The 22,733-nt window shown below is 38.3% G+C and overlaps 1 long non-coding RNA gene across 2 annotated transcripts in view; it reads left to right on the plus strand.

The window, feature by feature from the left end:
• LOC141511468 (uncharacterized) overlaps positions 1-22,733 on the plus strand; it is a 436,160-nt gene that overhangs the window by 66,556 nt on the left and 346,871 nt on the right. For both annotated transcript variants that reach the window (XR_012475340.1, XR_012475341.1), the window contains exon 2: positions 6,911-7,067. This is a non-coding gene — a long non-coding RNA (uncharacterized LOC141511468). The remainder of the gene's footprint in view (positions 1-6,910; positions 7,068-22,733) is intronic.

Consider the following 22,733-nt stretch of genomic DNA (forward strand, 5'->3'; position numbering starts at 1 on the left):
CTGATATTCTGGCTGGTCTGACTGTTTCTCCTGTTGGAACTTTGGCAGCAACTCAAAGTGTTTTTTCCAAAAATGGAGGTCTGATCATGTCAGTTTTCTGCTCAAAAAATTCAGTAGCTCTCTATTTAAGATAAAAAAATCATTTAATTTTTATCTCATAATTTTAAAATTTCTATTTTTTAATATACACAATTATTAGTACAGTAGTGTGTGTATATATATGTGTGTGTGTGTGTATGTATGTATGTATATATCTTTTGGCTGACCAGGTCTATGATGTCATGATGTAGAAAGTTCCTGGTGAAGCACATGGTCTATGTTGTGGATTAGCACATTCTCTGACACTTAGATTGTATTTTTAGGGAGTTGCTTGGAATACTGAGATTTTAAGAGCCTTGCTCAGGGTCACACAGTAAATATGTATCAGGAAGTCATATTTCTTCCTTGCTCTAAGGACACTAAACAACTGTACCAGAAGTGTTCAATTTGTAAGCAGTATTCTACCAATAACACTTCTCAATGTGACTGACCCAGATTAAAATACAATTGGGAAATCATTACCAAAATAAATTAAAATATACTAAAACATAGATAATATATAATTTTTATATCAATATATTCCCACAGGGATCCTTACCTATAATTCATTGACCCTTCTTTTCCATTTGAGTTTGATACCAAACACTATTGTTTCTCTCATACAATTTATGAATAAATAAATATTTAACTATAGTTTCACCTACCAACTTCTACTCACAGTGGCAGGTTGGGTCCCCAGAAAGAAGCTAATTATTTAATTTCTCAAGGTTCCAAAGGTTTGAGGGTTTCTCAGTTGTCTTATCAGGTATGCTTTTCAATATCAATTAACATCTCCCCATTATCAATAAACTAGTTTATGTTAGTTTTTTGCAATTAATTTTTGCCAAGAGACACTTACTGAGAAATTAAATCAAGGGCAGAAGAACAAAACATCTCTAGAAGGGAATGGAGAGGAAAGAGTCCCCTGGGGAAAGTGGGCCCAAGTACTGAGAACTCATAAAATGAATATATGGTGGAGGGAGTTTTTTCTCGTATTTGGAGGTACTTTTCTCTTTTCTCAGAGTCTTCACCAACTTCTCCTTTCTAGGTGAGGTACAGCCAATAGACCACTTGCTCCTTTGCTGATCTGGGATGAGTCGATCAGGTTGGGCAGTTTCTGCTATGAGCAATCTTTGGAGTCTATTCATTCTTCCATTTTTTTCAAGCTTACAAGGTTGTAACCTGGTCCATTCTGTCCTCAGATAGTCATTCAGCTAAAGTCAGGAAAGAAGAGACACAACAAAAACAGACACCATGTATTCCAGGGTATGAGGTTGCCAAGTGGGGATATAATTATGAAAGCCTTGGCTACTGCTCCTCTCCCCACACAAAGGCTCACAGTACTACCTCACTTAAAATCAGCCAGGAAGAGAAGAGCACAATGAGATGAGGAATGACCTTTTCAGTCCTAGGTCCATCAATTTTCCTTTTACTTAAGAAGTCAATCAGAAAACTGGTCACCACACACTTGCCGCCTATCACTCACTCACTCATAGAGGTAAGAATACTCTCCAAAGTTCTGTGTGTTGAATTGCAACCAGGACTGGTCTATTTATTAAATAAATAGTTCAACATATATCGGTGGTACAATTATCAAATTTTTTAAACTGACAAGTTTTATATATGATAATGATGATGATGATAATAATAATAATAATAATAATAAATTGTTACCATTATATTAACAAATATGACCTATTTTCATTATCAGAACCACCCACTTTCTCCTCGATGGAATCTTCCCCTTCCATTCCTTTTGAGCTTACTTCTTAACTTCTCTCTCCTTTCACCTTCTAGTCCTGGGCCAAGGTAGAAGCTGCCTTTTAACTTCTGCTTCGAGTCAAAGGAGATAGGTTTATTTTTTCCCCCATGGGAAGTGAGAGGAGTGAAGAAGCTGCAAAGTCTTTGAGTGTTTGCTATCTCCTGGCAATCTCATTTCCTGTCCCCCTTCTCTTTTTTTTCTGGAAAGGGTTGAAGAGGTCTGGGAGCTATGGCTTTTCTCTCCTAAGTCTAGTTTGAAGCTCAGAGCTGGGTTGTGGGAGACCCTGGACCACTACTCTTTGATCAACCTCACTGGGTATATGATTTGTGCCTCTTTTCCAGTATCTTTGAGGTGGGCCCCTAGATCCTTCTGGGTTTCCCAGTTTTGGGGGAGGAAGAGCAGAGCTTTTAATGAGGGGGAGTTTTAGGGTTTATAAGCTGTATCACTGCAGCTTTTGGGGGGTGCTTAGTTTGTTTTCTGATATATTATTCTCTTTCTTCAGAGTCTGCCTTGGGGGTCTTGAGAAGGTTTTCCCGCTGAACTCCTTTGGACCTGTTGTCCTGGGGAGGGGGCCAGAGAGGTGGATGAATCTTTCCTTCCCAGCCCTCAGGGGTTGCTAAGCCTGTCTTGACTCACTCTGCAGTCTCCATAACTCAGCAGCTGCTGCTGCATCAGGGAAAGGAGTAGGAGTGAGGAGCAAGGCGATTCGGGGACGCTGAGCAGCAGAGGTCAGGGGGGTGGCTGTGTGTTGTTCAGCTGGTGATGGATGGCGTTTCCTACTGTGGAGTAAAAGAAAAGTTCCATTACAGTCAGGGACATGCCGTTAAATTATCACCCATTCAGCGCGGGTGGTGGAAAGAAAAACAAACTGCGTCAATCGATCTATTGGGCCTGGGAATGCAGCCCACTCCTAGTATGGTCAGGCCTTGAAAAGATTCCTCAACCTTTTTCTGGGTCCTTATAACCACTGATTGTCTAGTACATTCTTTGCCTTCAGTTTGAGACCTTTTGGGGGGTCACTGGTTATAGTGATTTGCATTGGGATATAATCCATTGGGGTCTCCCCATTGAAACACTGAAAATAGCTATACATGTATTGGCCTGCCTCTGTAAATCAGTCAAGGCTTCTGATGGTGTGGGGAAATGCGGAAATGTTCCTGGTTTCCTGGTGCCAGAGAGGAGAGGAATGGTCTGGAAGCTTCTAAAATTACCTTTTCCATCTTTCATTCCTTCCCACTAAAGCCAGATGCATGAGTAATAATAAAGTTCAGGTCATTTGTCTGCCATCTGCATTTTGAATATAGGAGTTGGGAAGGGTGTGTGTGTGTGTGTGTGTGTGTGTGTGTGTGTGTGTGTGTGTGTTTATATGTGTTAAGAACAGTACATGTATGCCTGTGGCTCAGGTTCTGTCTCTGTGTGTGGTTAATGGAAGTGAGGTTGATATGTTTTGCTCATGTAGTTCTCCCAGAGGAATATGGGCCCAGGTCTGTGTAAACTGGTTTTAAGTCTCTATATGGTTACATAAAATGGGGGTGGAGGAAATAGAACTTCAGAGCTCCTATCTCATCCATAGTTTAATTAAGACACATTTAATCACCCACAAAAGGTACAAGATGTACTAAACCTTTCAGCTGTGGCCTCTATCTTTGTGATGCCTGGTTTAAGGTAAAAAACCCTGATGGATTTTCTTCTTCATCGACAACTGCAGTATGTGAAATCTTGCTATGGCTTTTAATCCTGCCTTGTTCACTCATAATTTTATGTATGTATTCACTTCCAAGAAATAGGACTACTACTTTATTTCAATATTGCCCATGTACAGCATCTTGGGATAAGGATGCAGAAAACCATTCTCTCCTCATTTTGCCTATTTGCTTGGATCAGTCATAGAAATTAGAATTTGAATTAGGGCAATTAGGCAGAAATTCTAGGGAAAAGCATCCCCTCCCTCAAATAGGTGTACAAATACAGTTTCCCCATCTTCCCCTAGGCTCTGGAAGACTGAGCTAAGGACTTGGGAGAGAAAGGAGTGGTGATGGTGATGGAATGTGTGACTTTAGGACTAGAATGAATTCTTAGACCTCTTATACCATGCAATGTATTAATCCTGTAATGTAATTAAACCCCATAATGGTCCTAAAACTGACATAAGTTTATTGAGACTTAATTTGTTACCCCATTGTTAGATTACAATTAGACTAAACTGTTAGAGGGGGAAAAAGGGGAATTCAGAGACCAGAGTAAATGGTCTCCATTTTTTGTCCAATGTGGTTCTTCTTCATCCTTGTGCAAAAACTTCCAGAGAAGAAAGAATGAAAGCTTTTGTCTCTTCAAACCTTTTATCATACTCGGTTGTGGCTCATCAGCCACTTAAATGGATTGATCACTAAACAGAAAGCTGATAGGAGGTAGGATATCAGTACATGCTATGAATGGAGGAAAGTTCCTTCCAAAATGCATGCCAAAAACAAGTTGACCAAGCCTCTGCATGACTTGTACCAGACAGAAAATATTTCATATTCTCTCAGTCTTTTATCCTTCACGGCTACTCCTCTGGTCTCTTTAACCTCCCCTTCTCCAACCCCTCTTTACACTAGATTTGCACAGTGACAAGTTCTTATTGTTGCCAAGAGCAACCAACGAAGAGTTAAGGGAGTTTCAAATGTGTATGATAGAAGAAGATCTAGAATATAATCAGAAGGTATTAATGAGGTAGCTATGCCTTGATCTCCTTTATCAGGTACCAAAATGCTTTGCTGATTGAGTTGAGAAGGTAATAACTACGATTGGCTGAAAAAAACGAATTTGTCACCCCTTTGTGGGCTTTAAATAGCTAAACCCTGAGGAACTTGAAGGCAGTCAAGGCTCTTGATTAGTTTGAATTTGAGAGTGGGAGAGAGTTTTAAGCTACTGCTGCCTGTAGAGAAGACCCTTGCAGATGGAGAGAGGGGACCTGCAGGAGAGGAGAAGGAGGAGGGGGACCAACGAGGTAGGGTGGAGGAGGGGGAAGCAATTTCCGTGGAGAAGAGGGTAGGAAAGGATGAAAGGAGTTTCCGTGGAGGGAGACCCCTATGGGGAGGGAAGAAGAGGATTTCTCTCTCTTCCCTATCCCCATATCAGCCATGGAAATTTGAAGAGGTAGCTACTGGCCTGGTAGGATCTATTTTATCCATTGAGTAGCAGAGATCCTAAAGATAGACGAGGACACAGAAAGAGTCACCTTGAGGGAGGAAGCAGTTTCTAGGAGTCCCCTGGCAAACAAGAGTCAGACTTTGGAGAGGAACAGATGATGGGAATCCAGCATGTAGGCTCTATGGGAGAGAAAATACATCCAGGTCCTGAAGTACTAGGAGTTGTGAGCTTCTTTTGCCTCATTTGTTATGCAATAAACAATATAATAAAATAAATATTTTATAACACCCACTGTGTTAGGGTTCTGTTAAGCACTGAGGTTAAAAATAAGAAAAAATACAATCTCTGCTTTTAAGGAACTTAAAATCTAATGGAGGAAGTTTTCTTGTTGTTGTTGTTGTTCAATTGTTTCCAATGCTTCCTGACCCCATTTGGGTTTTTCTTGACAAAAATACTGGAATGATTTGCCATGTTTATTTTTCAGATGAGAATCTGAGGTAAACAAGAGTTAAGTGACTTTCCCAAGGTCACACAGCTAGTAAGTTTTTCAGACCAGATTTGAACTCAGGAAGATGAGTCTTCCTGACTCCAGGCCTGGTACTTTATGTACTTCACTACCTAGCTGCCCTCCTAGCCAGGGGAAGACAACACAAAAAAGAAAGCTGCAAAGGTGGATGTGGATGATATCCACCATAGGGCCAGGGTGTTGGAATCAAAGCCAAGCAGTATATAGCTGGTGGGAAATAAAGTGTGGTCTGGACTTCAGTCTTCTTTCAATAGGGGACTTTGGGAGGACTTGTTGCTCCTCCCCCTAAAACTCCATTTAGAGGAGCAGAAGCAACCAAGGATATGATGAAGTATGGGTACCAAAGCTCATGCAGTCTCCAGGATGATACATGCATCCTACATGCATGCCTCAAAACCATTGTACTCTGAGCTCATTCTTTCTGCATGTTTGTGGTTGATTGCTTCTCAGATTTATCAGTGGAAGGGATGTTTTGTACCTACTGTTCTTACTAAACCATCTTGATAAATTTCTTTGCTATCTTGGACCCTCGTGAAGTATTAGAGATATGGCCTTTTGAAAACTCAGGTCAAGAGTACAGGTTCAGGAAGTAGTCCTAGGCAAGGGATTCCACAAAAAAATGAGCTTAAGTGAAAGGTCAGTGGTCTTTGTGTTGCCATTTTTAGAATCAAACCTTTAGCTTTGAAGGGGAAAAGGGAGAAGAGGACGAAGAAAAGAGAGAAAAGAAAAGAAAACAGAGGTCTCTGGGTTAAAATCTAAATAAGTTAAGATTTGGGGTATTTAGTTTTAGATTGTGTTGGGATTTTTGATTAAAAGGATATGCTTCTTATATTGTTAAGTTTATGAAAACATTTCTGATATCAGTGGTTTTTAAACCTTTACCAAGAAAAGAACAAAGCATAACTACCTCCTGTGAATAAAGATCCAAGTCTTGTATTTCTTTCTAATCCATAGTTCTCAGTGGAATTTACTTTTTTGTGTTGTTCCCTTAATAATCTAGGCCAGATGGAAATGGGGAGGGGTCAGGCAAAGTTCCTAGCAACCAAGTATCTCCTTGATCTGTTCTCCAGAAATCCTTACCCCAGGAGTGGGGAAATTGGCCTTATCTCTGAGACCTGAGAGAATTTGTTGAGGTTCTCCTTCTCACTGTCCAGAGCTCTATGGGGAACAAGGTGTTATATCTATTTACAGCTTGTTGGTAATTAAGTTATAATGCCCTAAAGACCCTACCAGTCTCCTAGAATGGGCAAAAAAAGGAAAAGGGTAAAGCCCTCTTCTAGGGTTACAGTGATCAATTTGCTTTGAAATGTCACTTTCTTCTTTAGTTCATTATTAATACCAATGTTTGCTTTACACTCAAAGAAGGATCTTTGCTTCAAAGGAACTTTTTTCTTTCCCTTCTTTACTTTCAGGTTGAAAATCTGTGTATGAGAACCTGACAGCTTTTCCTGTTGATACTTTCCCCCTTCCCCCAATCTCCCAGCACCAGTGAAGGTAACTTACCCAAGAAGATAGTTTCAGCAAAGCCACCACTGCTTCAGCAAAACAGACGTCACACTGAACGACCAGGTAAGAGTCTCTTCAAGTGGGATAGGGAAGAAACATTACTGTGGAAACTTTATTCTATAGATCATGAAAAGAAATGTAGATGCAATCCCTGATTTATAGACCAGACCTGAATATCTTTGGGTTTAGGGAGTAGTAAGGAGGACAGCAAACAAATTTCTAGGAAATTTCAGGCCATTGCGGCTCTATAAAAAAACACCTGCTGTTCAATGCACTGAAATCCATCAACTCTGCTTTAGAAGAATTAGGTATTAGACTATTGTGAGGTACATTGTCTGCATAGTTTGGTTCAATTGGCTAGAGCCCAGTGCCAATGAGGACAAAGTCAGAGGATTTAGCCCCCTCTGTTGTTTTCATGACTACAAACTATCTTCTTAACCCCATTTCTCAAATGCCTACCTTTGGTCCTGATGGTACTGACTTTGAGCCTGACCCCTTTATTACAAATAACTCTTATGCATGTTTCAATGTGCCTCCTCCATAAATGAAAGACTATGAATAAGAATCATAGAAGTTTAGAGATTCTAAAGACCAATCCCCTCAGATTAATATAATTTCTACATAGCCCCAAAAGGTAAAGGGATTTGCCCACAGTCATGCAAGGATTAAGAAATAGAACCTGATTTCAAATCCAGGATGTCAGACTTCAGATTCACTTTTCTATCTGTTGTATGACCATTGTCCTCTGAAATGGATCAGATTAGTAGAAAACACTTTAGGTAATTGTTGGTGTTATTGTTTTACTTCTCAGTGAAATGAAAGAAATATGATGATGAAAATTGTATGGCTCTAGTGCAGATAAAATATCAGTTACAGGCAAGTTAGTTACCTTTAAGTTTCTTAGCCAGCATCTCCATCAAATTTATGGGATCAATAATTTCTGTGTAGTATACTGATGTACTTCTTTTCCTCCTTTAATGATAGTAACAGTTTTGTTCTCTTGGGATCTTGTTCATTTTCTTTCCCACTTCCACTTGGGATAATGGGTGGAGCACATAATCTGCATTGAGGAAAATGCTTCAGGTAATATCCTCAGGGTTGAAATCATTCTGTTCCCTCTCCTCCCTCACATACTACAGACTGTACACAAAAAAAAAAAAAAAACAGCCATTCTTTTTAAAAACCAAATGCATGCTATTGGAGCACCAAGCTGGGGCATGTATATGGGTCAACACACTCTCAAAAAAAAGTACAAACCATAAAACCCCCCAAATGATACCATCTATAGAGAGACAAGTTAAGGCACACATTCTATGGACAGTGTAAAAACAACAGCAGTATTTCTGGATCACACCTGATAATGAATCGCCTTGCTACCCCCTTAAAGAAGGGAAAAGAATGGACAAGATGATTCTGTTATGATTGCAGTTTATATCTCACCATTGAGTTAGCTATGTTCTAAGTATTGTGGCTCTTTAAAGCATGATTTGCTGAGGTGAGTTATCTATCTACCTATATCTCTCTTCATCCATTCATTTATTTATTCTTGTTTATATATATGTGTGTGTGTGTGTGTGTGTGTGTGTGTGTGTGTGTGTGTGTTTACCCAAAAATGTATCAGTGCAGATCAATTCCTTAGAAATCCCAAGTTTGAATCTTGGGAGATAAAAATCCTGTGTTACGTTAGATAGATCTTTCTGGCTTGCAGCAATTTCTATTTGTACTTTTTTTTTTTTTTGCTTTCTTTGTCAGGCTCAAGTACCTGCTCTGAAATCATAAAATGTAGGATGAGACTTCCAGTGCCTTCACTGGGGGCAGAGGTCATCTTGAGAGAAGGATTAAAGAGAGGGCTCCTTCTCTGATGTGGCAGTTCAGCATATTTCCCTAGCTGCACTAATCACTTTGAAGACTGCAAAGGAAACTGAGTTCTGCATGTCACCTTGAAACTCCTAAAGCACATTAAAAAACAGTTGAGTAAATGTTAAGTTGGACCTGTGCATTCTTTGGTTATAGGAAACTCCTTAATGAGGAAACTTTCTCAGTCAAAAGTTCAGTATCTTCTCTGAAATCTAAGAATTCTGGAGGAAATTTAGTGATTTACCCAGGGTCACCTGACTAGTATGACTAGTATATATATATATATATATATGTATATATATACATATATACATATATATATATATATATATATATATATATATATGTATATGATAGAGGTGAAACTTGATTCTAATTCCTTGATTTGAGGCCAACTCTTTCTCTACTATGGCACAAAGTGTTACTGTTTCTAAAATGTAAAAAGTACTAGTTTTATATTGACTGGCAATTTAGAGCTTTCTTCATGGTCTGAGTTCTTATGCATAATTCTATAGTTAGTCCTCCCTTTTTTTTTTCTTCAAGGTGAAGACTTCTAACTCATTGAAACTCAAACCCAACCATGCTTGGAGTGAATTTATTTTGTATGCTACATGAAGAAAACCATGAAGAAAAAGAACCATAGGCTTAGGCTATAAAACTCTCTCCATTTGTAATTTGCAAATAAGTCTGAACCTGAATGTCCAAGAAGGGGGTGGGGGTGGAAGCAGAGAGCTATAGTAGAGGTTTGAATTTAATTCAATCTCTTTGAGTTTTCTTTACATACACTCCAAATAGTAGTTCCCTTTTTCACCTCATGGTACATTGAATGTGACCTGGATGGTTGAGAGTGGAGGATGAGAAGAGAATATTTCCTAATAGGCAGTATAGTATAGTGGAATGATTAATGGATTTGGAATAAAAGGAGCTGGGTGATGTTGAACAATTCACTTAACCTCTCTGGGCTTCATTTTCCTTATCTGAGAAAGTTAGACTAGATGGCCTATATGATCCCATGAAAGGAGGAACAGAACCCTATATGAAAGTCTAGTAAATTGACACTTTCCTCTCCCCAAACCCAGTGGAACTCTCCTGGTAGAGACAAGAGTATTACTTAAAGAGCAACTCAAAATCATTGATAGAGAAATATCAGAAAAAGGGAGCTCTGGAGGTGCTTTTGTTCCAGTGAGTGGGAGTGTTAGATCTGCTTAGACATGAAAAGCTTGTGTGGTTTCATTCCCAAAGTCACTGCTGAAGCAAAGCAGCAGACTGGAGGAGGGAGGGGGCAGAAGCAAATGCTTATGCATCTGTAAAAGGAGGTCAGCTGGGAAACTGCTGCTAAGTAAGACTATTTTCCCCCACCTGTCCCTCCCCTTTTCATATCTTCCTCCTCCTTAGAAAAAGCCCCATAAATTAGGGCCCATTTTAAGGCCCATCCTTTTAAATATGGATTCAATTTAAATTTTACTGTATAGTAAATTCTGAGTGCTTATTAAAAACATGAATAGAGATTAATCTGCTGTAAAACGAGATTTGTCTATTACATCCAGGAGCTGAAGCCTAGGTTAGATTCATCCATCATTTAGACAGGGAAGAGCTAAACTTTCTCATCAGGAACCATGACCAAAAAGATTAAAAAAAAATGAATGAACAAATAAATAGATAAATAAATAAGTGCTTCCTATTCCTTTTTGGAACTCTAATCTTTCTCCTTTTCACTGTACCTGTACCTTCATTCTCATTTCTATATAATAGTATGGGGTCAGATTTTCCTGAAACAAAAATCTCACTATCCTAATATTCATAGTTCTAACTAGGAAGGTCAATTGGGACTTTGCTTCAGGGCACTAAAATTTAGAGAGTTCTGACAACACTTTAGTTATTTCAGCCGGTAGGAACACATCCCTAAATAGTAAGAATAAATAGTTTGAAAAGAAAACTGATAAGATACCCTATAGGTAACTGAGTGCTAGGAACTCCCTAATTGGTCTAAGTATGTTCCCTTAACCTTTATTAGTGGCCTCCTTAGGAGTGACATCTTGGAATTCTGTGAACTCTGTCATTCTAGGCCCCTACTAAGAGAGAGAGATTTGAATCAAGCTTCTCTATTGAACCCTTCGGCTAAATGTGTCCTGGTTGTACATCATGGCATCAAATTGCTTATTTTGATTCAGCTGATACATTCTAATAAGAAAGGGCAGTGTTTCCTATACAAAGTACATGTGGAGTTGCCCCACTTCAGTTTTTGTGATGATGATGGGTGAAAAAGTCATGGGGAGAGTATAAACAAAGCAAGTTGCTCTGACTGAGGGATGGGATGGCCTTTTGACAGGCAAATACAAAAATCTACAGGGTGAATGGGATGCTGGCAAAGAGCCCCTAGAAAGTCCTCCTCAGAAACCATACTTTCATTGCCTTAGGAATTTCATGGGACCTAGCAACAGTGCCTTAAATTTTCCTAAGAAAATGTGTTTCCTTATCTATTTTGGGGATGGTTGGTCATGTGATAGGAGATGGGGGAAGCTTTCACACAAGCTTGTCATGTAAGTTTGTCCTAGTGGTGTAGGTTAGTGCTTCTACTCTTCAATCTAGTTTTGTTCCTTCCCATTTCTTCAAAGAAAACCTATCTTTCTATCCTGACCCCCTTACCCTGGGATGTATCAGCGAACAACATTGGACTTTTCCCCCATAAATCATCTAGGAAGGAGTCTGTTTTCTAGACATATTCATCACTCATTTCTCTCATCTTCTTGTTTTTAAAAGCTATTAAATCAGAATCCATCATTGTGGAAGAATGGGATCCTCAAGAGTGCTGCTAGTGTGGATGGTTTGCTGAAGTAGAGATTGCTTTTATCAGCAGTACTAATTGTAAGGGAGGTTGATCAGGTCCCTGAGATTTCAAGCTTTGGGGTAAATGTCTTTTTGGTGATGGAGAAGAGGTAGTGCTCTGTTTTATCATTCATACTTAGGAATGATAACTGCACATTCTGCCTTCTCTTTGACCAACAGCAGGAAAAACTAGAAGTATAATGTTAACTCTTAGAATTATTTTTCTGAGAGTCAGGGGAGAAATAGGATCTGTAGTTTCATTAGTACAGGAAACACACACACACACACAATCACATATATATATGCTCTGCAAGTCATAGTCTTATATATTTGTCTAAAGCTCGGAAAGGTTGATTTGCTCATATCACATAGTCCGTATGTGTCAGAAATAAGGATTATATCCAACGCTTCCTCAATTTTAGGCTGGTTCTCTCTGCACCATGCCAAGCTATCTCTCTACTTAAAATGAGCACTAAAATGGGAGTCATTAGAGTCCTCAATTCAAATTCTTTTCTCACTTGCTTGTTTTGTGATTGTGAACAAAAAAATCTTATTCTTTCTGTTTTAGTTTCCTCATACATAAAAAATAAAGTGCCCAGTTTATAGCCTTATTGAGTTGTGAGGATCAAAGGAAAAATTTGTAAATAAGTCTTTAAGGGCTGTATCAATACAAGTTATTATTATTATTAGAAATGTGAAGCAGAGTAGCAAGGGGGATATTAAGGTTATTGTTACTATTCACTCATTCTCCTAACATTTATTAAGTACCTACTATGGAGTAAAGATAATGATGTTAATATTTCATATATTTTCATATATTCATAATATTTCATATAGTATCTAGTATAATATTTTTATTAATTTATACTTGAAATTTGATTTGTCACTATTATTCATTTACTGTTCTAAGATTTCTTTAGTACTTTGCATATATTATCTCATTTGATACTCAGAAGAACTTTTTTGAAGGAGTTACTATGATTATCTTTATTTCATAGATGAGGAAACTAAGACTGAGAAGTTAAGTGATTTGCCCAGGAACTTTCATAAGTTACTAAGTATCTTAGACATGATTCAAATTCAGGTCTTCCTAAATCTAAGACTATTACTTTATTCTGCACACCAAGAGTAAGAAATGTATTAGCAGGGTCAACTAGGTGGCAAAGTGGATAGAACACTGACTCTGGAGTCAGGAGGATCCAATTTCAGATCTGATCACAGACACATAATATTGCCTAGCTGTGTGACCTTGGACAAGTCACTTAACCCCACTGCCTTAAATAAATAAATAAATAACAATTTTTAAAAAGTGTATTAGCAGAGGGGTGGCTAGGTGGTCCAGTGGATAGAGAACTGGCCCTGGAGTCAGGAGGACCTGCATTCAAATGTGGCCTCAGACACTTAATAATTGCCTAGCTGTGTGACCTTGGGCAAGTCGCTCAACCCCATTGCCTTGAAAAAAAGCAAAAAAAAAAAACCATATTAGCAGAACTTCAATTTTATTCCTTTCCCATTTAGGGTGAAGGGAGTAATTGTATAGCACACTCCAAAAGCATGCTGCTAACAATGGGCTTCTGAATGACTGAGAGTGGGTCTGGGACTATAGAACAAATAACTGTATTCTGAGTAGAAGGTTTAAGTGAGTAAATTCCCATTTATTTTGAACTGTCCTGTAATGAAAATGTTCTGTTCTTGTTGTAGGCCAAAAGGGAATGACATATTGGATCCTTGGTTCCTTATCAAGAGATATGTTGATGATGATGATAATTAGCCTTTTAAGGTTTGTAGAGTGAGACCTACCCTAAAAATTAGGTCTTATATTCTCCATTTTAAAGAAAATATCAATTTAGTTAAAGAGTCAGTTAGGGAACTTTAGGCAAATGGGATAGAATAGATGAATAAGTTTACATACCACTATCCAGTTTGTATTAGATAGAATCTTTTATAGTTAGTTGTTCACACCTTACCTAAGTATGTGATTTCTGAATTTCTCTATCCTTTTTTTCCTTTGGAACTAAAACCTTAATATATAACCTGTTTGATGTCTGGAATATGTGGCAGCATGGATCAGAAAGGCAAAAGATAAAATGATACATCCCCGTGCTTTCTTTTTTTTATTCAATTTAATATTTATTTATTCTCATTTTATACAAATAATGCTTTTTTATATACATTAATAAAATATTCTTGTTTAAGAGTAAACAAAATACCCCCTCTCCCAAAAAAATATAGACTTTCTTGAGCGATAAAGTAAAGGGGAGAGAAAAAAATTAAAATTAAAATTAAAAAAATAATAGTAATAATTGTAGGTATGGCCAGGTGGTACAGTGGACAGAGCACCAGCCCAGGAGCCAGGAGCATCCAAGCCCACATCTGGCCCCATACACCCAACAATCACCCAGCTGTGTGACATGCAAGCCACCCCAACCCCACTGCCCTGCAAAAAAAACAAAAAAAGAAAAAAAAGACCCAAAATAAAATAAAATAATAATAATAGGGGTGGTTGGGTGGCTGACAGAGCACTGGCCCTTGAGCCCAGAGTACCTGGGTCCAAATCCGGCCTCAGACACCCAATGGTCACCCTGCTATGTGGCCTCAGGCAGGCCACCCAGCCCCATTTTCCCTGCACGCCCCCCAAAATAATAATAATAAAAAATGTACTTCAGTCTGTGCTCCAACACCACCAACTCTGTTGCGGGTGGATCACATTCTTTATGATAAGTCCATCACAAAAGTTACTTCCATATTTTTCTACTGTTGCCATTGATGATCGTAACTCTCTCCTTTGGTATTTCTCCACTACCATGTACTATATTTTCTCTCTCCTTTCACTCTGACTCTGCTGTAGGGTCGCTGAGTGGTACAGTAGACAGATCCCTGGCTCTGAGGCCAAGCGGCCTCGAGCCCCCCTACCACCCCTTAGGCCCAGCATCTACCTGGCCCTATGGTCCTGGACAGGCCATCCAATCCCAGCCCCTTGCAAGAAGTAAAAAAGAAAATGTATTATATCTGACCACTCTCCTCCCATGGCCCATCCTCTCCTCCATCATTCACATCCCCACCCCTTCCCCTCATCCCCCTTCTCTCCTTCTTACTCCACATGTCTATACCCCATTGAGTATATATGCTGTTTCCTCTTCTAGCCACCTCTGATGAGAGCAAAGATTCCCTCATTCCCCCTTGCCTTCCCCCCTTCCATATCCTTAACAATAGCTTATTGTAATAAAAAAATCTTATTATATGAAATATCTTAGCCTATCCTCCTCTCCTTTTTCTTTCTCCCATTACATTTCACTTTTATCTATTGACTCCATTTTTTACACCACATTATATCTTCAAATTCAGTTTTCTCCTATACTTCATCTATAAAAGCCCCTTCTACCTGCTCTGTTAATTGAGAAGGTTCATATGAGTATTATCAGTGTCATTTTTTTTTACAGGAATACATGCAGTTCATCATCATTAAGTCCCTCATATTTTCCCCTTTTCCTCTACTCTCTATGCTTCACCTGAGTCCTGTATTTGAAGTTCAAACCTTCTGTTCAGCTCTGGCCATTCCAACAGGAACATTTGAAATTCCCCTGGTTCATTGAAATTCTTTCTTTTTCCCTGGAAGAGGACGTTCAGTTTTGCTGGGTAGTTGATTCTCACTTGCATTCTAAGCTCTTTTGCCTTCCAGTATATTATATTTCAAGACCTACAAGCTTTTGATGTAGTTGCTGCTAAGTCCTGTGAGATCCTGACTGCAGCTCCATGGAATTTGAATTGTGTCCTTCTGGCTGCTTGTAATGTTTTCTCTTTGACTTGGGAGTTCTGGAACTTGGCTATAATATCCTTGGGGGTTGGTTTTTTGGGATCTCTTTTTCGGGGAGATCAGTGGATTCTCTCCATTTCTATTTTGCCCTCTGCTTCTAGGATATCAGGGCAATTTTCCTGTAGTAATTCTTTGAAAATAATGTCAAGGCTCTTTTCCTAATCATGAGTTTCAGGTATTCCAATAATTTTTAAATTATCTTTCCTAAATCTGTTTTCCATATCAGTTGTTTTTTCAATGAGATGTTTCACATTTTCTTCTAATTTTTCATTCTTTTGGTTTTGAAGTATTGAGTTCTGATTTCTGGTAAATTCATCAATCTCCCTGAGTTCTCTTCTTTGTCTGAAGGATTTGTTTTCCTCAGAGAGCTTTCTTATCTCTTTTACCATCTGACCAATCCTGCTTTTTAAAGCATTCTTCTCCTCCATAACTTTTTGAACTGTTTTATCCATTTACCTAAGCTGGCTTTTAGCATGCTATTTTCTTCAGCATTGTTTTTGGATTTCCTTGACTAAGCTGCTGACTTCATTTTCATGTTTTTCCTGCATCTCTCTCATTTTTTTCCCCAGTTTTTCTTCTCTCTCCATCATTTGATTTTCAAAGTCTTTTTTGAGCTCTGTCATAGCCTGAGCCCAGTTTCTGTTTTTCTTGGAGTCTTTAGATGCAGGAGCTTATGCTTCCTCATCTTCAGACTGAGTGTTTTGATCCTTCTTGGGCTGACAGGCAAAATATTTCTCAATGGTGTTCCTCTTGTTTCTTTGCTTGCTCATTTTCCCAGCCTAAGCCTGTTTTTGGGGTGCTTCCTGAGCTTTTGGGACATTCCCACAAGGGTCTCAGTGTGTGAAGCTATGTCTTCACTCCTGGTCTGTGAATGACCATAAGTGGGCCCCTCTGCCACGGGGCTGGGGGGGGGGCTGCTGTTCTATGGGGGGGCCTAGACTGTGATCAGGATCTGAATGTGGTCAGAACCCCAGTGTCCTATTCCAGGGGCAGAAGACAGAGCTTGGCAGTCTCTCTCTTCACTCTCCTTATTAGGTTCAATTGGCTCATGATCTGGGGGCTCCTTTTTACCGGCTCTGCCTGCTTCTGTTTCCTGGATCTGGACTTTGGTGGCCAAGCAGCTCGCTGTGTGCCCTGAGGGCTGTGCTTCACGTGCTCTCTCTGGCAGAGGTCTCCCCGCTGTTCCCCCAGGTTGTGCTGGGTGCTCCCCGGGGTGTAGCTCCGGAAACTCCCCAATTTCTGTGAGCTCTGGCTCCCAGCGCCCTGGGGCTGCCTCCAGGAGGCTGAAGTTCTTTCACTCTGGTGGCCACCCCTTCAACCTTGGGAGCAGAGCCTTTCTGCTCTTTTCCAGGTTACCTTGAGTAGGAGAACTGCCTCACTGGGTCCCTCTGTGGGTTCTGTCTCTTGAAGATTTAGTTAGATTCCTTAGTTTATAAGTTTTATGAGAGAGCGCCTAAGAGACAGTCCTGTGGGAAGGGGGCTCCGCCCCCTTCCCACACTTTCTTATTGTTGTCAGTTCTAAAGATGGATCACTTGTGACAGATCTCTGAAACCTAGGAATTAAAAATGTCTCAGGGACCAAGGCCATCAAGTGGTTTGACCCTTTGAGCTCGAAGTTAAGAACCAAGTAGAATGTAGAAGGTATGATCATCTTATGCCCTTTGAGTTTTCTTGATAGAAAGTTCTACAGTCAAGAGCAAGTTGCCTAGACAATTTTCAAGTAGGAGATATTCTCTAGGAAGTGGTATTCAACAAGATCAGAGGATCAAGGAAGAATATTTTACTGGTGTACCTCAGGTCTTTGGACAGATTTATTGTACTGATATTAGCCATATTGAATGGGAGTATAATTTATTTTCTCCTATCTGCTTTTGGTTTGAGATTTTCACTTTTCAACTCTGATCTTTTCTTGATGATTTAGACACAAAATGATGCTTTGGTTATGATGTGATAATCTTTTTTTAAACAAAATAATGAATACAGTAGAGGGACTTTTAAAAGGACTTTTGAATAATAGTTAACTGCTTAGCAGCTATCTCTCAATAAAAGTCCCAGTCAGTCACAGAGGGCAATGTCTGCTGCATTCCTCAAGTAAATGCTCCATGTTAAAGTGGTCCAATTAGTGTCTATTAGTCACTTGGTGTGTTAAAGCATTTAGGACAATTAAGAGTGAGAAGAGTTTCCAGATGTAGTGCTAAGCACTGGAGCTGAGAACTTATGGCTTTGCTAGCTTTTTCCCATATGGAAAAAGTCTGAAGGGAAGAATGACATCCTGATGTACTGAACAGAATTCTGGACCTGGAGCCAGGAAAATCTTGAGTTTAACCTCAACTAATATGCTTACTAACTGTGTGACCCTGAAGTTTTTGTTTACTTTCTTTGAGCCTTGGTTTCCTCATTTATTGAAATGATGATAATAACCGCACCGAGCCCACATGATTGATGTAACAATGAAATGACAGAGTCAATCAACAAGCATTAATTAAGTGCCCCAGTTTTAAGTGCTAGAGATAATAAAAAAAAGTAAAAGGCAACTCACTACTTTCAGGGAGCTTAGGGTCTAATGGAGGGAAATAGAAAGCACTAGTATTCAGGGATACTAGGGAAGAATTTTTATAGAATATGGAATTTTACTGAGACCCAAAGGAAATCAGGAGGTAGAGCATTTCAGGTTTAGGGGACAGCAGGTGAAAAAATCTACATTAGTACAGATGGAATATCTAGTATGAGGGATAGCAAGGAGGTCAAGTATCCTTAGATTACAAAGTACATGGTGGTCATAGTGAAGGTGATTGGTATCTGTAGGAAGTAAGAAGGCTGGAAGTGTTTTGTAAACCTTAAAAATCCATATAAGAAATCAGTTTTTATTATGGAATCACTAGCAGTGATATTTAATCTTCATTTAATATTAACTAAGCATAAGTAATGTTTATTAAGTGCCTACTATGTGCTAATCCCTGTGGTTACAAATATAAAGAATGAAATAATTCTTATTCACAAAAATCTTCTATTTGAATAGGGAATACAGCTCTTAGAATCTAAAAATATATAATAGGCAAAGTTCTGGAGATACCAAGAGTAAATTAAGTTCAGCATCTGTCTTTAAGGAATGATCAACAGGATCAAAGGTTCAAAGGCTTTCCAGATAGGGGGAACCTTAGATATCATTCTAATTTGACCTAATTATTTTACAGATGAATAAACTGAGATCCATATAGACTTGAAGTGAGTTGTCTTTGATCAATCTAGTAGAAGAGAGAAGATATATATGTAGCTGACTTTAATACACACACATATAACTATGTACATCAGAAAAGGACAAAATATCATAAGATGATACAGATTGCTTTCATCTGAGAGGATCATAGAAGACAGAACATCTGAGCTGGACCATAAAGGATGGTAAAGATGGCCAGAATGGAGACAGTGGAGATGGGATAGGAATTCCATTAGAGGTAACAATTGTACAAAACCAAGAAGTCAGGGAAATGGGAGAATTCCATGGTGGCTTTTAATTTTTTTCTTTTTAAAAAGCTCTTAGAATTATGATTATAGTGGATAGGGTAAAGTTTAGATGGAGAATCATGTCAACTGAAAAAATGACTTCAAGAATGGAAATAATGACTTGCATTTGATGCAAAATGTGATAAAATATAAAGATCTTTAAATAAATAAAGGTACAGAGGAGCTCAAACAGATGACTTAAAACCAAGTACTCCTGAGGCTCTTACTAATATCACAGTGTTTAGAAGAGTCACCTCTTTTCTGGAAATTATATCACTAGAGATGTGAAATGATATAATGGAAAGGACTTGGTAGAAGGACTAGGTTTGAATTTCCTGTTATGACATTTATTAGTGTTGGGATTAGCATAATCCATTTAGCCCATCTGATCCTCAGTTCCCTCATCTGAAACGTGAATTTTTCCAAATAATACTTGGAAGATCTACTTCACAGATTTTCTTTTGTAAAGAAAGTACTTAAATTGCTCTGTAAATATTTAGTATTAATATTAATTTGATCATGGACTTGATCCAAGAATGTGCTGATCTCTTCCTTTCCTTCTTATATCACTTTGCACTAGCAAGGTAGATGTTCTTATGAAGCAAAGAGGGCTTAATGTTATGAAGGCTCCTTTTAAGATAGAAGAAACTTTGTGAAATGCATTGAAGATTGGCTTTAGAATTCAAATCTGAAACACCTTTGATTATGACATTGATTATGTCACTTAAATTATTAGTACTCAAATTAACTCTATGACTCTTAAGTTATAGATTAGGTTCAGATTTATAGGGATTTTTTTGCACTGGAGATTTCCTAGGCCAGTAAAACTGAACTAAAAGATAATGACCAGCCACCTCTTTGAGATAGTCCCAGGCAGTCACAGAAGTCTATGGAAAGGGAAAAAGAATCTGTGTTAATTTTCTGAGTTACTTTCTAGCGTCCCCAATTCACTTTGTCTCCCCCACCCACATCTCACCATCCCACTGTTGAGAACGGTCTTGAGAGCAAGCTAAGATTAAAAAAAAAAAAAAAGAAAGAAAGAAAAGACCCAAAATCTAAATCTAAAAATAAACAGTTCGTGCTACAAGTACTAAGCATAGACTTTTGTCATAGGAAGAAGAAGAAATTTACAATCCTTCCCTGAGGAGGGAGTGTCTTTCGGGTTCTCCACAAAAACAAACATGAATTAGACACAATGCATTTCAGACTAATGAGTAGATCAACTGTGGTGATCTGTTAGAAGGGTTTTCTAGGGCTGGAATAGGTATTTTGGTAGATGAGTAAAGTATCTATGTCTACATGGGTTGTCCAAATTCATTGATATGGTTTATATGAAGCTTGGATAGACATGAACTGAGGTCTAAATCACCTCTGAGGAAAAGGTGGAGAGCCTGGGGAAATCTGTTTACCAGAGCTAATGTTCTAATGGGACTGGGGTCAGCAGTGTGGACTAAAGTGGGGCAGTGGGTCTACTAGGGAGAGAAAATGCAGGACCCTGGAGCTCCATAGCGTGGATGCCCTTTTCTCCCATCTCCAAATAGGGTATTGGACAAGAATGATATCAATCTACCATATTGATGACCTAGAGCTGTATTTTTTTTTTTGTCTAAAACAAAGCTATTTCCTTGATTATTCTTAAGGGGAAGGGGAGCCTCAAGGCTATACTCACTGGCTTGACTACTCATGAAATGCTAGTTACACAAAACACTAATACAAAGAGGGTATAGTATTAAACTCATTTATTCAAACAAAATTGTAACAGAAATTGGGAACATTGTACAGATTAAAATTTACTAGAAAATATGCAATAGCAAATGAATGATTTATGTGGAAGAGAGATAACATCTCTGTTCAACCAGAAGTCTTTAGGGGAAAGCAAATTGAAAATTAAGAACATGTTGAAAAGACAGCACCCCTCTACATTGCCTGTAACTTGAAATTTTGGCCATATGTCTGTTCCTAAGTATTGGGTATGTTGCTATGCTTGGAGAAGTTGCCACCACTTGGAGAAGTTCACACACACACACACACACACACACACACACACACACACACACACAGAGTCTCTCTCTCTCTCTCTCTCTCTCTCTCTCTCTCTCTCTCTCTCTCTCTCTCTCCCATTTAATATTCTTTCCACCAATCCAGTATCATATCTTCAACATGGTTGGCAGCACACAAATGCCCCAGGGTAAAAGCCCAGTTACAAATGATTTTCGACACACTTTGACGAAGACTTCTCAGAAAGCTAAGAAGATTGAAATAATATTTTGGGGAGGGGAAATATGATTTTGATGTAGACAAGAGTAAGAAAATAAGACAAGTTGAGAGAAAGAAATCAGAATTGTGAAGGTCAAATTATGCAGAAACTGGGAAAACTGCAATAATTCAGGAAATAAGAATTCCAAAGTCATGGCATTGAGATATGTCGAAGATCATAATATATTTGAATATAGAATAGGGAATGGATAAAAAAATCCTGAAGAAGGGAAAGACTAATGTTTAATAGAAATCAAGACAGAAATTGGTGAGTTATTTAAATTGCCAGTATTACTTTCCTGGTATATTGTTCCTAAATAGTTCAACTCCCTAACTAGGTTATAAACCTCTTGAAGGTAGGATAGTGGTTTTGTAAATAATGAGTGTTTATTATTGCACATAGTATTCACAATATTATTGCACTTTATGGTTTACACAGCACTTGTAATAATCTTTTTAAGTAGGTAGACAGGTATTATTATTCCTATTTTATAGATTAGAAAATTAAGACTCAGGTGAGTTTATTTGCCACAATTGACAAATGACAGAGCCAGGAATCAAACCTAGAACTTTTGACTCCCAAGTGGATTGCTCTTTCCATTATATCACACTTTTTAAAAAGGTAGCATTTTTACAACATATAGAGGTTTGCAAAGTGCCTTATAATTTGGTCCCCCCTGTGAGGTAAGTGCTCTTATTGTCCCCATTTTGCAAACAGCAAAACAGCCTTAGAGATTATGTGACTTTTCCAGGGTTGCTCACATGGCTAACAAGTGTGTTTGGCAGGATTGAAATTCATGTTATCCTGACTCCAGAGCAGCATTGTATCTCCTGTGCCATTTAGTCACTTCTAAATAAATGCTAAACAACATTAGCTATACAAAAAGGAAAAGCTAGGATGACCAGAGAATTTTCTTTCTCTCATTTGTGTGTTTGTGTGTGTGTGTGTGTGTGTGTGTGTGTGTGTGTGTATGTGTATGAGAGAGAGAAATACATGTGGTGTAGGTAGATAAATATCATATATATATATATATATATATATATATATATATATATGAAATTTTTTTAATGTGGAGAATAGGAGAGGTGCTATAGAACTGAAGAGGGCCGAATTTTGTACTGATTTTTTAAAAGGGAAGAGTTAGCACAATATAGGTCAATGCACAAAATTCTTGAATCTATTAAAGGGATGGTTTGTGAGCATTTAGAAAGCAAAATAGTGATCACTAAGAATCAATTTCATTATGGTCTCATCTTATTTCTTTTTAAAGGTTTTTAAACCTTTCAATTAAAAGAAAAACCCTTTACATTAAAATTAAAATTTAATTTTTTCAACGAACACAAGTCTATATTTTACCTGCCTAAAACTTCTAATCTTCTTTACTGAAAAAAAAGGAAGAAAAGAAAAGCAAAATCATTGTAACAAATACACATAGGTAAAATAAATTCCTACGTTGACCAGGTTCAAAATA

This window comes from Macrotis lagotis, chromosome 2 (assembly GCF_037893015.1).
Source record: "Macrotis lagotis isolate mMagLag1 chromosome 2, bilby.v1.9.chrom.fasta, whole genome shotgun sequence".
Taxonomy (NCBI): domain Eukaryota; kingdom Metazoa; phylum Chordata; class Mammalia; order Peramelemorphia; family Peramelidae; genus Macrotis; species Macrotis lagotis.